Consider the following 16,913-nt stretch of genomic DNA (forward strand, 5'->3'; position numbering starts at 1 on the left):
CTAAATCTATGCTTAGAAACAGAGTAGATTTATTGGGTTTGAGATCAGACTCTACCAACAGAGTTGTGGATGCTAACACTACAGAAACTAAGCTGGAGTTCAGGATCATTGTCCAATATAGTAATCAGTACAAAAAGATTGAATCCATCATTAAGAAAAATTGGTGTCTAATTTTAAGTGATCCCGTTATAGGTCATAAACTACCTAAAAGACCGTCTATTACATATAGCAGAGGACAGTCAATGAAAGATGAATTAGTTGAAACCAGTCCAGAACTTATTGAATCTTCCATCTAGCTTCAAACACATACCGGCTTTTTTAACTGTAAATCTTGTAAAGCTTGCCAACAAGGGGTAAACAAAAGTGTGTATTTCTCGCCATTTGATCAAAGGGAACACAACATTTACAGACTTTTGACATGCAAAACTGAATACGTGGTTTATGTGTTGTATTGCCCCTGCAATCTACTCTATGTAGGGAGCACTGAGCTCCAAGTGCACAAAAGAATATTACAACATCTCCGAGCCATAAACAACCAAGACAACACCTACCCTGTGGCAAAACACTTCAAATTAAAACATGAATCTAAAAGCCGTGAACTCAGATATTTTGACATTGATTGTGTCCCTGCTAGTAGACGGGGGGCAACAGAGAGGAGAAACTTCGCCGTTTAGAGACCAGATATATTCTGGAACCTAATACCAAACAACCATCAGGTCTCAACGTTACTGAAGATTTATTTATATGCCTCTGATAACATCTAAGTCTAAACTAACGGAATTATTTCTTTTAAATTGGTACATAGGTCTGGCAGGTTTTTATACAATGAATTTTATTAGGGGTTTGATTATGTTTGTATAATATTTATTGATTATGTATTCTAGTAACATGTTTTTCTTATGTATGAATTTTATATTTAATAGAATTTTATATATATAGCAATAGTTTTTAAGCGGATGTATTATTTATTCATTACATTTTTATCTTTTAGCTTAAAACTAGACTATTGTGTAACAGTCACTTGGTGTTGTCATCAGGGCATTTACAGCACCTTATGACACACTGTTGGCAAATTGAGTGAGGCAATTCTCCTTAGATAGCCTATTCTAATATGATACAATATCAACAAAAGTGATGGTCCCCCTTCACTATTACTCAGGTATTTAAACCGAAATATCAACTAAATAAGACTAAATCGGTCCCTGTAACAGACCTTCAATATATTTCTGATGGTATGCAAATCTCTGTGACCACTGTTAGTTCTCTTGAAAAACCTCTAATAAAGTTTGGAAAAACTTTATTGCACCAAGATTCGGGGCAAAAACAACATTGGGGCTCCAATGTTGCTCTGTCACATACACATCTGTTTCACCACGTGCCCCCCCAACATCAACCTGGATGTATTTATACAATGATCAACGGCACACCATCCCGATTTACCAGGTTTTTGTGGATAAAGCTCGTTATTATTTTAATTCTATTTTGCACTATATTTAATTAATGCACTTTGGCACTTTTTGCACTACTATTTATTATTGGTTTTAATGTGGATTGTTGGTTGATTTTAGCATTTCAAAGACATTGATGTGATGAAACATTAAAGAATATGTGTCTGTAGTTTTTAAACACAGTATTTCTTTCATGTCAATTGAAGTTGTATGCTATCCAAAACAATCACATACGAAAGCAGTCCAATTGTATTTATACCAATGCACTTACTTCACCATGTCATGTGATCAAGCACTCCTTGCAGCGCGAAATGCGTCATGCCGACTTTTGCACAGAAATAAATTAATCAGCAGAAATCCTGTGGTCCGTATCTGTTACTTTGCCCGTGAGACAGGGTCGACAGGAGACTGGAACTTTTTTGATATATACATATATATATATATATATATATATATATATATATATATATATATATATATATATATATATATATATATATATATATATATATATATATAACAGCAGCAGTCTCACACCACACTGCCACCGCGATAGCAGAGACCACGCAAATCCCACGTATTTTCTTCTGCAAAAATGTATTTAAAGTAGAGTCACCAAATCTGACGCGTTTCGGGAGTCCGCCCTTGCTCACAGATCGTCAGGTAATGAACCATACACCATTTAAATACGTTTTTTTCCACAGTTTTTTTCTTTCATTACGTTTTTTAAAACCATGCCATGTGATAATGGAAAGCAAGGACACACTACAAGCTATGGACATACATAGTCTGTCTACCAAAGATTAAAACCCACATCAGTGTGTTAAAATCAGATGGATAAAAAAACACAATTCATGTTAAATCCATATTATTTACAGTCTCCTGAGCATGAATATGTACAATTCATAATGTGCTGATAAATAAATATTTTATAAAAGCATAAATGCAATGATCAACCAGAGTACTGTGCGAGTTAACACTAATGTCCAATGTGCAAAACAAGCATTGTAGGTACTGGTGCAAATTTCGCAATAAAGTGCAAGTATGAAATGTGCAAATTATGCAATAGTTTGTAAACAGAGGAATAATGTGCAAATTCGCAAAGTGTAAACCTCAGTCCCTGAAAATCATAAAAGGACTTATCACAGTAAACTTAAAAAAAAGTTATATATATATAATTTTTTTGCACAGAAATTTTTTTTTACGGTTAAAGCAACGCTATAGTTAGGTGAAAATGTCAGTCATAATGTGACGTGTTAAACCCAAAAAACAGTCAAATTCACCAATTATAGTTTACTGAGGTAGCTATAACTTGCGCGCCCACCATGCACTGCTTAGGGACTCACATATTACTTCACTCATGACATGTTTATGGACATCATTGATAACTACACTACTGACATCATCCAATTAATGTAGCAGTTTGGTGTACCCTGATGATACTGGAAGGTATTCAGCAAAGTACATCTAGACCAAAAATTCTATAGCCTCTTAATTTCTGATGTGTGTAAGCTTATGAAAGATGTTTTCGCTCCTAAAGAATATAGGGTGTGTGAAGAGTGTTATGTCTCTTCCAATGGTTGTGCATAGCGCAAACACCATGCATAGCAGAGACTTGTTGATTGTCCACAAGAGGTTGGCTATCTATTAAAGCTTTATTACGGGGCAAAGACTGTACGTAGTATGTAATTACTGTCCTAGGAGCACTTGAGTGTTTGAAGGGAGGGGGCTCCTCATGAGAAAATGTGTATAGGAGTTAAAACTATCCGCACCAGGGGCCATATTATAGAAAAGTGACCAGGGGGCCCAATGGGCATGTGTGCCCGCTTTGTATGCCGCCTGTGTGCTTTGCTATTAGAGAGGGGGCCAAAGAAGCTTGTGCAGCCTCTTCTGTAATACAGTTGGCACTAGTGCACATGTAGCACCAGCACTATTGGCCTAATAAAAATGAAGGAATCTTTTTACCTCTGCACCCATGCCTTATTATGGAAAATCGACAGCAGCTCCCACGGTGATTTATATACACCGAAATTTGCACGCGAAAGGCAAGGCTGTGAGCGTGATCTATTCGACCTCTCCATACCATACACACGGCGCTTCACTACGGAGATCCCTCGTTTAAGGCTCCATTGACAGTGCCCACATGTGACATCAATCAATTGCTTCATTTCCACACTCGTCGGATTGATTACTGAGACTCCTCTTCACTAGGAGTTATGAGGTCCTGATGAGAACTCCCAACCCATCAGGAGTTCGAAACGCGTAGACCGCCAGTTTATACTCCAATAGATCTCAAATATTTTAAAATTTTTGTTGAAAGCACAACATTTCAAAAAGTATTGTTTATGGTGTTTTGTATGCTTTATGTAAATAGACAATCTTTTTCTATGTTTGTTAGAATGACTGAGTGAATGTGTAATGTATGGACTGATTGGGAAATAATGAATGTGTTGTAAATGCCTTGGAATATGTACATTTGCATTTATTGTTTATTGTATATAATGTTTTTTGATTAGAGGGATCGAAAAAATTGTTCAAAGTTGCATTAAGTAATTTACAGATGTGTTTAAAATGAAAACAATAAAACAATGGTTTATTCAGACTGAATCACTAGTCTTAGAACTCACATTTGGTTTGATTCCAATGTGTTGTGAGGAATAACCAGTATTTAGCATAACAGTATTGGCGTTTGTTCTGTTTATTTTTAGGTCAGTGGCTTGGCCTTACTGTTGGGAGCCCATACCCAGTAGTGTTTTTTGAGTTATTATGGATTCAGGCGCAAAGAAAAGCAGGTGTCAGGAGATGCACTGGCAGTGTGTCACCGAAAAGGTGGCACACTGCCAGTGGGCCCCCTGATGACAGCCCTCTGGAGGAGTCACAGGGATCCTATGGATGGCCCAGACATTCCCTTGGAGGTGGGTGAAGTCACTCAATGCACTCATTTGCAAGGGGATCTCTCTACCCTCCTAAAAGTGCAAGCTTTTGGGGGCGTGGCCAAGAAAGATGGAGGAGCAGTTGTGAACTCGCTCAGCTCCGCACCCGACCGATCGTTGGATGGCCTTACCTGGTATCTAGGGATGACGCTTTTGACCTCCTGGGTGTCCGATGCCGCCTGGGTGCTGTCTGGCCAGCGTGCGATGCTTGTAGAGCCGGGAGACAGTTGTAGCGGATGACTGAATGGCAAGCCGGAGGAGATCGCTGACCCCGGGCACCATTTTTCTGCTGCCTGTCCCGGGAGTCCCGCGCTGGAATTGGAGCTCCGGACCGGCTCGAGAGGCCCCAGGCTGATATCCAGGGGGGGCCCTCGCTGAGGCACTGAGGAGAAGAGCAGCTGCTACATGGTTTAGCGCTGCTGATGCAGAGCGGCATAGACGGCGGGGACCGATCCGGTAATTGCGTCACATCGGCCGTGACGTTCTGCAGCGACTCTGTCGGGGCAAGACAACAGTGGGGGATGTCGCTTGGACCCCGGGGCCGGTGCAGTTGTGGCCCTTCGCTCCCCCATTGTTTCTCGGTCGGCGCAGCATGGTGCCTTTTCCCCGTGCGCTTGAGATCTTTCTCTCCCATGCCTGACTTCAAGATGGCGGCAATTGGAGTCCCGATGATGGTGGCAGCTGTGTGGGGAGCACGGCACAAATGAAGCAGCACCTGCAGTAGTGTGGTGAGGTGGCCAGATAATGAGCATTGTCGAGAGTTTTGCACTTTGGCCTGAAGGGGGTCCCAGGCTTCAGAGTAGGCTCCAGCGGGGCTTGCCTTCTTCGTGGGGGTCCCCAGCACGATACTCGCTTGGGGGGCTGCCGGGGAGGCGTTCCGTACCTTGGACATTGAGAGAACTCCTCGGGGGACGGTCCTAGAATCATCTCGTACTTTGTCAGGCTTGGGCACTCACCGGGCATCACGCAGATCTGAGTAGGGGACCTTATGCCTCCCAAGAAGCACTCCCAAAAAGTTTTTCAATACTTCAAGGCCTCCTAGAGGACGACTTCCCGGGGGGACACCACACACTCGCTCGAAATGGCGATCATGCGTGAAGACCTGGTGGCTACCCTCCGAGACATTAAAGTGGAGCTCTGTCAAGAATTTAAACAGGACTTGTGAACCTCTGTTGACCAATTGAAGGCCGATCTCACTGAAAAGCTTACAACTCTGCGGCAGGATGTGAATGCAGTGGTATCCCGAATTCTGGAGGTGGAGGAGCAAACACAGAGTCTGACGGCAACTCAGGCCACAATGCAAGATAAACAACAGACCCTTCAAGCCCAGCTCCAACAGGTTTTGCTCAAGGCAGTGGACTTGGAGAACAGGACCCAGAGGGAAAATATTCGGCTCTGGAATCTGGAGGAAGGGGCGGAGGGGCCAGACCTGGTAGCTTTTGTATCTGGTCTCTTTGCTGAGATTCTTGCGCCTCAGCAGCTCAAGATCAAGTTAGACAGAGTACATCGAGCAGAGCACTTCAGACGTGAAGTCGCAGGGGCCCGTGGGATGTCCTGGTCAAGCTACAGTCCTTCAGGGTGAAAGAAGCCATCCTCTCGGCCTCCAGAAAACTGAAGGAGGTGTTCTTTCAGGGCCTTGGGTGTTCCCTTTATCAGGACTTGGCATCTGAGACCTTGGCATTCTGACAGGTGTTGTGTCCTATCACCACTAAACTGCAGGAGGATAAGATTCGCTACAGGTGGTCCTTCCCCTTCGGGCTAATCTTTGAACATGGCAACAAAACTCACCACATCTCTGACCTAGCGGAGGGGCTGCAGGTTCTGGGTCTTCCACTTCCAGAGGAGTCCTCCGACACGGGGTCTACAGCGGCAGCGGTAACACAGCGGAGTGGCCCCAACCCTTGGCACACCGTCACAAGACATCGTTCAAGTTTCTTTGTCTGTTTCTGGCCTCAGGGAAGTCGGCTGTGTGTTCAATGAGTCTTCCAGTCGGACTCTGATGTTGACAGCTTCTTAGTTGGTTGGGTCCTCAGGAGGGGCTCGGTAATGTTGGGAGCTGCTGGTCCTGATCATCATGGCCTTGTAGTTCTTCTTTCCATATTTGGGACTGTCTTGGCCACTGGCGATTCCCGCTAAGTTGTCGTCAACTGAGACTCAAGAAGATTCCCGGCTTCTGACACACGTCTGCGGAGCCGCCTGGTATCCTCTCATCCTCTGTGGGGGTATGTTTTCTCCTATCTGCTCATCATGTGGCTCAGAGGCTTTTTCGCGGCGCCATGGCCACTGGAGAGCTGATGTTCACCTGTACTGACATACTGAGGACAATGAGGTTTTTATTTTCTTGGCTAATTGCCATTTTACTGTTCCCTAGTTTTCTTAGCTTTACGATCGAGAGGCGCGGGCCTTGTCCGTGGCACCCAGTATTCCTTCCTTTGAGTTGGGGGGGTCTGAGCCAGGGACCTTCGGGTCCTATGGCTTTGGGGTTTTGGGGCTGTTGGGGGGAGGTCTGGGGGGGAGGGATTCCGGTGGTGACTGTTGGGGTGGTTTTTTGCATCTGGTTTGATCTTTTTTGTGAGACAGGTTTACAACTTTTTAGTGGTGGGAGGGGTGGGCGGAGGGCCGGGTGGTGGAAGGGGCCATGGAGGGGGTACTATTTTCTGATGGTTAACATTGCTTTGTGGAACGTTAAGGGACTGAACACGCCACAGAAACGCCAAAAAATTTGGAAGTATTTTAATGATCACAAATTTGAAGTGGTAGCACTGCAAGAAACTCATCTTAAGAGGGCAGAGGTCTCTAGGTTGCATCACAGGAGCTACCCGATGATCTATACCTCCTCTGCCACCACAAAACACAATGGGGAGGCCTTGCTTTTCCATGTCTCTGCAAATTTCCAACTCGAGTCTCTTAAATCTGATAGGGAGGGGAGGCTGCTGTTAGTCAAGGGACATTTAAGGGGCAAGCTCTGCACCTTTGTCTCATTATACGCACCAAACTCAGGGCAATCTGCCTTCCTTTCACAGGCTCTTGACCATATAGGGGTTTTTGACGAAGGTACCATTGTGCTTTTGGGGGATTTTAATCTCACATGGCAGGGGTCTCTGGATAGTTCTAGCTCCAACAGGGCTGCTACTAGTACTTTCCCACGCAGAGTGCGACAGAAAATCACTGATCTGGGGTTAATTGATACCTGGCGTTCTCTTCATCCCACTACCAAAGATTATACACATTTTTCCCATGTCCATAGGACGTACTCCAGAATTGATTATATCTTTGTAAGTCAATCCTTGTTGGGGGCTCTTCAGGCTGGTCAGATTTTCCAGATATCAGTGTCAGACCATAGCTTGATTACTCTGGAACTTCACTGGACTGGGACCTCTCCTAGAACTCCTCAGTGGTATTTCTCGCTAGCTCTGACCCAAGATCCAGTGGCCAGAAAGGACCTACGAGCGGCCATTGCCGACTTTTTTCTGCATAATGATCCGCAGGACACAACCCCCAGAACACCTGGGATGCCTTTAAAGCCGTGATTCTGGGGAAGTGTATCCAACTTAATTTGAACCTAAACAAACAAAGGACGAGGGAAAGGGAGGCTCTAGAGAAAGAATTGGAGGTCGCAGAGCAAGCTCACAAAGCCAACTCAACCTGTGTTCTTCAGAGACAACTTACTGCTCTCAGGGGCAAATTAAGATCTATATATTCTAATCGGGCGGAGTTCACCCTGCTAAAGATTCGTCAGTCTTCATTCACACAGGGCAATAGGGTGGGCTCACATTTAGCACGCCAGCTTAGGGTACAAAGGGAAATGGACTTTATTGGGGGATTTTAGATCATCAAGGAAATCTCACACATTCCGACACCTCCAAAGTAAACATATTCGGGGAGTTCTACAGTGAGATTTATCAGGGCAGCACTCCGGATACGGGGCGGCAACAACAATTTTTAGACAAGCTTGCTCTCCCACGGTTATCGAGGGCATCGGCTGCAGAGTTGGATTCCCCCATCACTCAGGAGGAGGTTGGAAGGCTATCTCGAGACTCAAATTGCATAAAGCCCCGGGTCCTGATGGCCTTACGGCTCATTTTTACAGATGTTTATCAACAGAGCTTATTCCTCACCTTACGGCTTTATTTCAGGCCATTGCCTCCGATGAGCGGGTCCCTGGTTCGATGGCATAAGCTCCTACAGACCCATTGCACTTCTCAATCTAGATGCCAAGCTTTATTCCGTGGTTTTAGCAGCGCGTTTGGAAACGCTGATGCCTACATTAATCCATCCCGACCAGTCAGGTTTTATAAAAGGCAGGCAAACACATGATAACATCAGGTGCACAGTCCATCTGATCAAGAAGGCTACGAGATTTCGGATCCTCGCGGTATTAGTGGGCCTTGACGTGGAAAAGGCCTTTGATCAGGTGGATTCGGGTTCGTGGACACTTTTATTAACATGGTGAAGGCCAACTATCACCATTCCTCCTCTCGTGTGACGGTTAACGGCTGTTCCTCCTCCCCCTTTGCTCTGAGCAGAGGCACTCCTCAGCAGTGCCCCCTCTCACCCCTTTTGTTTGCCCTAAGTATCTAGCCCCTGGCGTTTAGGTTTCGAGCCAACAATGAGATCCCGGGCATCTCTTTTGGCGGGGTTGAACAAAAAAGCCTCCTTGTTCGCCGATGACATCCTCCTTTTGCTTGTAAATCCGGCACAATCGTTGCAAGCGGTGCAAAGAAAAATACAAACCTTTGAGCAAGCAGCTGGCTTCAAGATAAATTACACGAAATCCTTTATACTTAATCTTACCCTCTCCCCTGCTGAGGTGCTTCGCTTGAAACTCCTGACACCTTTCCAATGGGCTAAGCATTCCTTACTCTATCTGGGGGTGCGCCTCACGGCTAAACTGGGCGATCTATAGAAAGTGAATTTATTTTATTTAGGAGCTGCCCATAATCCTCACTCTTCCCAGGTGGGAGAGTAGGAACACCCCCCAGGATCACTACATACAAGGTGGGTTCAGGTGGAAGATCAATAGTAGGAAGAGTCGTCACCTGAGGATACCTATCTTCTTGTCTCTTGTCCCTCTGCGACATGAGGGGCCCTGTTCTTGTAGCTGTCTGCTGTCCGGAAACTGAAATATCTGTACTTGGAGGCCTCAGACTGGTGGAACAGTTCTTATCTGGCCCGTACTATTAGGTAATAGCCTCACACTGGACGCTCCCCCTTCTCCGACCCACCCAGCTCTTCCACATTCAATAGTTACATGGGCTTTAGGCTTGAGTGAACTTACTGTTACATTATCAAGGGGGCATGCACCATCAGCCTTTCTAATTTATACAGCCTATCTTCAACTAAACTTATTTTCTGGAATATTGGGTCTATTAGGGGAGTCAACATAGTTTCTAACCTACCCCAAAAGTCCCCCTCCAGTGTCTTACCAGATGATGGCCCTGCTCTGTTCTGATTCAAGATAATAGGGTTTCCCTCACTGCTACCACCTGTAGAGGGAACAACCACCCCAGTCCTCCCCGTTGAGCCATTTACGTTTTTCTTTGGCTTCAATGCTCCCCGGTTCTTCCTTATTGCAACAGGGGAGTTATTGGGGCGGTTAGTTTTCGTTTTTGCTTTCTGCCCTCTAGATCTCAAATTAGATTTACCTGGGCTGGATTCCTGCTACAAAGATATAGAGGAAACTGAGATATTTGGTGTTACTGGATCAACAAGTAGAGATTGACTCAACCGGTCTAGCGGCATATCCCGGTTTTGAACCAGCAGAGCTTCGGATAGAGCAGGAGTAAGAGAAAGCCTGCCATGCGAGTTAAAAGGCTCCAAAGATAACCTGCACTCTGTTAAGATAATTTCATTACTGAGAACAGATTCAACCCTCGTTAGAAAGGCGTATAAAGTTCCTACCACGCTTTTCCCGGGGATTAATTTCCGCCTACTCATTTTTTTTGCTGAATTATGAGCGTTTTAGGGATTATTTAGTCAGCTCCCTATTACAGTGCAAATTCGCCAATGAAAGTAAGGCGACTAGTGCAGTATTATATCATGTACTGTAAAAATGAAAAGAAAATTACATTAATCAATACAATTCACAATTTTAAAATATTCCTCAAGACTGTATTCGAAATCTTATACTGTTATGAGTGGCATCACAACTGTGCAATTGATCACAACAAGGACTTTAAAGCGCGCTATGCAAGTAAAGAAGCTCTATCTCCACTAACAATATTGCCCTCAATTTAAAAGTTTGTATAGTCAATATGGGCCACAAGTACTAAAGTATACGAGTAGTCAGTCACTCCTTGGCCTTACCACTATCTCAAGATGAAAACAAGTAGTTCCCAGAGCTGACAGTACCTGCGCACGGATCCCCACAAGCCGATGAAAGGGGGGTGGCCCTGCCCTGCCTCTTCCTGGCGATGACGGGCACAGGACGGGCACTCCCTTGGTCTGGGCTGCATCCCGCGCAGCGGGGGGAGAGGCTGCGCTATGATTGCATTGGCCCCGCCTCTCCCTCACTCACTCGCGGCAGCTGCGGGGTCCTGTGGTGCACTCTGGGGATTGTTTTTTCAGTTAATTCCTGGAAAGTTTTGATGATATTCAGCCTGTGTACCCATAGGCACAACCAAAGGCTTGTCCAGTGGGGGGTTTGGCCAGAGGGCCTGGACCCTGGCCTGGCCTTGCACCCAACCCCTCCGAGGCTGGCCAGCTCCTGCTGCAGCCAGCCAACCCGCACTGTACACAGGCTTGGACCATGTGCCATGGGGTAAGTTGGCTGCAGGGCCTGTCGTCTTGCCAGATCTTGCAGCCACCCCGCAGATGTCCAAACCACATGCATTTTTCATAGGTACCAACCATGTAAGCTTCCACCCCATGGTACAACTGCACCATGCAGGCTTACTTGGTGAATGTTCAACAGTACGGCGGTACCTTAGTAGTAAAGCTGGTGCAGTGGCTTAATTTGTGGCACAGGCAGTCCTTCTGGGTACCCCCCATAAGGGCTTGCGTCAGGGTGTCCCAACCATGCCTAGTTATACCTTATCTATAAAACTTTTCAGTACACTGGGACCGAGTCCTTTACACTAGTAATGGCAGCCACAGCATTTTGTTCAGAGTTGCAGCCTTCCAATCAGACTACTCTGTCCCTTGGGTTAGGTCCTGTCTTGCAGTACCAAAATGCCCAACAAGAAAAAAGTTCCCTTGACCAATCAGAAGGCTCTATCTTTTTTATTTTTAACACCGTGGGATTTCCACAGGACCAACCATCCAGATATACTTAACTTTTTACCACTTCAAGCCCAACCTACATACCACTTTAAATGCCATGTTCACCAAATTGCAAGAAGCACATTTTATGTGGAAAGCTCTAACTTACTATCAAACTTTGTATAACCCTGTTTGCCTTTTTCTCTGTATCACAGAGCAAAGTTTCCTGTGGAAATGAAAATGATACATAGTGCTTTTGAGACCCCCCTTTTTCTTGGCCCCCACTTGACACAGTGGCTTGACACGCTAACGTGGACCAACTTTTTTTGGAAAGTTTTGTACAGATTTATCAGACGGCACCAAAGTTATGAGCAAAACAAAAAATGTCTTTCCTATACCAACACAGCCTAACTACACAGTGGCAACTGATAGATTTATTCACCTAGACAATATAGGTCCTGTATTGCTTCCCCTTCCATGCCACATGTTCCTCTTCTGTCTGCCAGCCTTACTATGACATCACTGTATCAGCCTCCGGCTCACATTTAAACTATGGATGTAGAAGGTTTGTGCAGAATTTTGCCCTGCCCAACTTGGTTTGCACAAATATGTCCTGATCCATAGAATTTAAGTGGTAATATGCAGATTTAGCTGCAGAATAACCTTTCAGAATCATAAGTTCCAGCCTCCCAGTATCTCCACCTCTAAATCTGCCCCACTCGTAATTGGATTCATTGTGGTAGTTGCTATTCTGAGGTCGATATTGTTGTATCTCGATATTCTTAAATACTGCCATTGCCAGAGGCTCCAATGGAGTACACTTTGGGATTAGCTTCTGCGTAATGTTAACGAATAGTCGTTTTTTTATCATTATTCCTTCATCGACAACACAAGGATTGAACCTCCACGCAAACTTATCATCATTCGCTCAGCATCACAGATAGCTTTACTTGTTTTCCGATCACTCCTGACGGTTTTCAATTGCTGTCCGTTCAGGATGTATCTCTGCACATACACTAGTGGCAGAGGTTAAAACCCTCATCTAGCCACCTCACAATGTGGAAAGAAGTGGGTAAATACATGTTTAAAGGTTTGTGTTGCCACAAGATTCATGTTTAAAACCACCAAAAGTGCCCAAAACAATTGTAACTTTGTTCGCATTGACTGTACACAATTTTGGGCCAGATGTAGGTGACCCAATACCAGTCGGTAATGGTCGAAATTACCGAATTTCGGCCGTTACCTACTGGGCATTTGGGATGTAGGTGGCTTAAATTGCAAATTTGGTAATTTACTGATTCGGTATTTTAAGGAATCGGTAAATTACCGAATTTGCAACGTAGGGAGCACTCAAATGAGTGCTTTTCCCATTTTAGAATTCGTTATTTACCACCAACTATACGTTGGTGGTAAATAAGGAATACCTTTGAAAATGCAAATCAGTGCATTTTCAACTGTGCCATGTGGCAGACATACATGCCCTTAGGGCATGTATGTGTGCCACATCTGCATGCAAGCACGATTCAGGGGTGCACAGGGTGTCGAAGTGACACCCTGGCACCCTTGAATGTGTGCCCCATTTTACCGAATCGGTATTTACCGATTCGGTAAATGCCATTCATTGCTATGGGCCCATAGGAATGAATGGCAATTACCGAATCGGTAAATACCGATTCGGTAAATACCGAATCTTACTGATTCAGTAATTTTTACCGGTTTTTTTTGCTACATAGCATTTACCGATTCTAAAATACCGAATCTGTAAAATTCAGTATTTTAGAATCGGTAAATACTATTTACCTACATCTGACCCTTTGTTTGCAAAATATATTCACCATATTTGTAAAAATTCTAATTGAATAAGTGTCCTGCAATAAATCTTTAGTTCTGACTGAGGCTGACATCAAAATTAAATCCTTTTCAATATCATGAAGCACGTTTGGCCCCACAAGGAAGACAGGGAGTGTTTAAGTTTAAAATCCTAAAATCTTATTGAAAGATTTGTAAAGTTACAATCTCAAATCAACAGGATTCATTGTAATTCAATAGCCAATTCATACATGCATTTGACAATTTACACAAAGTTATTCAAAATCATATGAGCAAAGAAAAACTGTCAAACAGTTGTCTCGAATAGAATGGAGCAAATCCGTTCACCCATAAAAGGGAACTCCCTACACTGCCAAACTAGACAAAAGTCATAAAAATCTGAAGGGAAGCCAGGATATCAGAATTCTGCCTGAAAGGCAAGCATCTTCTCTAAAGAGGAAAAATTGAATTTGCATCTAAAGACAAGTGAAAAGGCATCTGCATTTCTAGTGTGACAGAGTCTGAAGGGAATCTAAATGCTTGAAAACACATTCCTAAAACTACAGAATTCTAGCATTATCAGTAACAAGTAATTTCCCAAACAGCCAACCAATCAACTGAAGTAAGAAAAGATATAGGGCCAGATGTAGGTAAAATAGATTTACCGATTCTTAATTACCGAAAATTTCCGAATTTTACAGATTCGGTAATTAAGAATCGGTAAATCTGAGGGGTGGATATGTAGGTATTCCAGATGTGCTGGAATAACGAATTGGAAAAAATCAGTATTTAACGATCCGGTAAATACCGAATCGGTAATGCCCATTCATTCCTATGGGCTTTGAAGCCCATAGGAATGAATGGGCATTACCGATTCGGTCTTTACCGATTCGGTAATTACCAATTTACACAAGGGTGCAGGGGGTGTCACTTTGACACCCTCTGGCACCCCCAAAACAGGCTCGGGTGCCATGTGGCAGGCAGACATGTCCTAAGGGCAGGTCTGCCTGTCACATGGCATAGGTGTGCATGCACACCGGAATCGGTATTTTACCATCAAATTGGATTTGATGGTAAAATACCGATTCGGTAAGGCCTCTGGGACTCAGTAGAGTCCCACCTACATCTGGGTGCCTCAGAATCTGTAAATTTACTGAATTTTTATTTTAGCGAGTCGGTAAAATTACTGAATCGGTAATTTTACCGAATCGGTAAAAAAATGCCCCCTACATACCTGTCACCCATTTACCGATCGGTAACGGCCAAAATCGGCCGGTAAATGGCCTGAAACGGCCACCTACATCTGGCCCATAGTTGTCTCATTAAAATATAAAGAACTCTCTCACAAGCAAGTTCAGACTGTGACCTTCAAACTAGCAGATAATGTAATGTAATGTATGTGTTCTTGTAAAGCGTGCTTCTGCCCTGAAGCGTCATGGCGCTGTAGACCGCTGGGGAACCCATCCTGGCTATCCCTGTGAGATGGTCCCTACTGGGTATCTCCAAGGTGAAACCAGGCATCCCCGGGGAAATTGGGGGGCCATTGTAGAGATGAGGCAAGCTAATGCCCAGAGTTGCCAAGCGTGATCCCAGGTTAGAGTAGGCACTGAGGTGAGAATTATCGAGTCCGCTGACCCTGGTCCACGACCCTGCCGCGTCGGGAATTGAACCCTGGTCCCGGGCTGTTCTCTGCTTCCGGGTCTGCCGCCTCTAACCAGTGAGCCACACAACTCCACTCCAAGACATAGGGGCTGCTTGCTCTTATAGACAGCGGTGGCCAGCACAGTAGTCGACAGAAGATGGAATAGGTATTATTTATTGAATTATATCTATTCCGTCATCTGTCGACTTGTAACCCCCTTCCACCCCGTCCTGCCCCTGGTCCACCCCACCGCGCTTACCTGTGCTGGCCACTGCTGCATCCAGGTACAGCTAAAAGGTTTCCATTCAACTAAGAAATTTCACCACAATCTCGAAGGGAAAAACTGTTTTTTTTTCACGAGAAACTAGAAAAATATTACGTTTTCAAGTTACTTCAGCTTTTCAGCTAGAAAATGATGTACACTTTTCACACTGCAATTTTGCAACTAACGTGAGCCATTTTAAAATACAGGCCTAAATTTGCTAGATGCAGTTTAAACGTGGAAAAATGCACTCTCAATACATTTGTGTGTTGCATTTTAATGTTAATATATGTGCAAAGTTTTTAGTTATGAAACGGGATTCATCATTTGTTGTTGGTCAGTATTATGGAGCCAATATAAGCTTTGATCTATATACTTGCCTTCAGTATTTTGATACAACTAGCTGATTGCTACGGAATAGCATTTATTGCGGTCATTTTACAAACTGAGTGGACTTTTGCATGCAGTACCAGGGCTCATATATTGTTGGCTACTGCACTGCCCTAACAGGCTGCTGAACCACATAGCTGATGGCAGGGACAATATAGCTGCCATGAAATCTGAACCTTTGCCATGATATTCTCTGCCGCCACTTGTCCTGTGAATCTTATCAACCTCCTTCTTCAAAAAAAGAATGGAAAACTCTTCTAATGAACAATTTTATGCCCTAAGATAATTACCTTACGTTCTATTGATAACACATATGTTTTATTGACTATATACCTGCCTACCTCTCCGGTTCGATGTATGGCTACTACATTGATGATCCTCCATAGATTTCAGTCTTACTATGCTACGTTCATATATGTGAATAGTTTTGTTCTTACAACAATATCCTGCCTTCCTCTAATGTAAAGTGCTCCAATATCCTCTAGGGTCATGTTTGCGCTAAACAAAACGTTATCAATAAAAATTAAAAATAATAAAATATCTGCTGCTCGATGGTTCTGCCATGGTATTCAAGGGCATGTACAGTGAAGTCTGAGCTCCATCTTCACTGTTGATGGAGAAACTTGCTTGGATGCAATCCTCCCAAATAACATGTTCTAAAGTAACCAACATGTTTGTAAATACTAATAATTGCATTACACATGTTTTACATTAAAGCTAGGGGAAGCTTGTCTATGTGTTTTACTATTAAGTAACCCGAGTGTCTAAATATGGCTGCAGAAAACACGGGAAGTTTCTGCGCATGCGTCTACTGCATATATGTAGTATGACGTCTATCGCTTTGGTGGGAAATCTTTGCAGCTGCGCAATAGCTAATAAAATGGCCGCTTGGAACTCACATGCTAATGCACATGCTAGGCTTTAACTAAATCTTGCACGTTTTACTAAACTGCTAATGTAATAGTTAAAATAAGTTAAAGGGATTAGAGTAGGAATAAGTGGTATACAGTGCATTAATTCATTTTCGTATTCTAACATGTTTTTCTCGAACTTTATTATTAGTTCGATTTTGGGCCTGGAGGGTGACTGAAATCTCCATCCCGCACGGTTTAAGCGCAAGCGCAACAAACTTTGTCAGAATCCGTGATGTGACATTGAAACCCAGCCAAGTATGCTCTAGCAAAGAAGCGCTTCGGAACCTGACCTCTCGACCCGAAGAAAGGAAGGAG

The sequence above is a fragment of the Lissotriton vulgaris genome, chromosome 11 (assembly GCF_964263255.1).
Source record: "Lissotriton vulgaris chromosome 11, aLisVul1.2, whole genome shotgun sequence".
Taxonomy (NCBI): Eukaryota; Metazoa; Chordata; class Amphibia; order Caudata; family Salamandridae; genus Lissotriton; species Lissotriton vulgaris.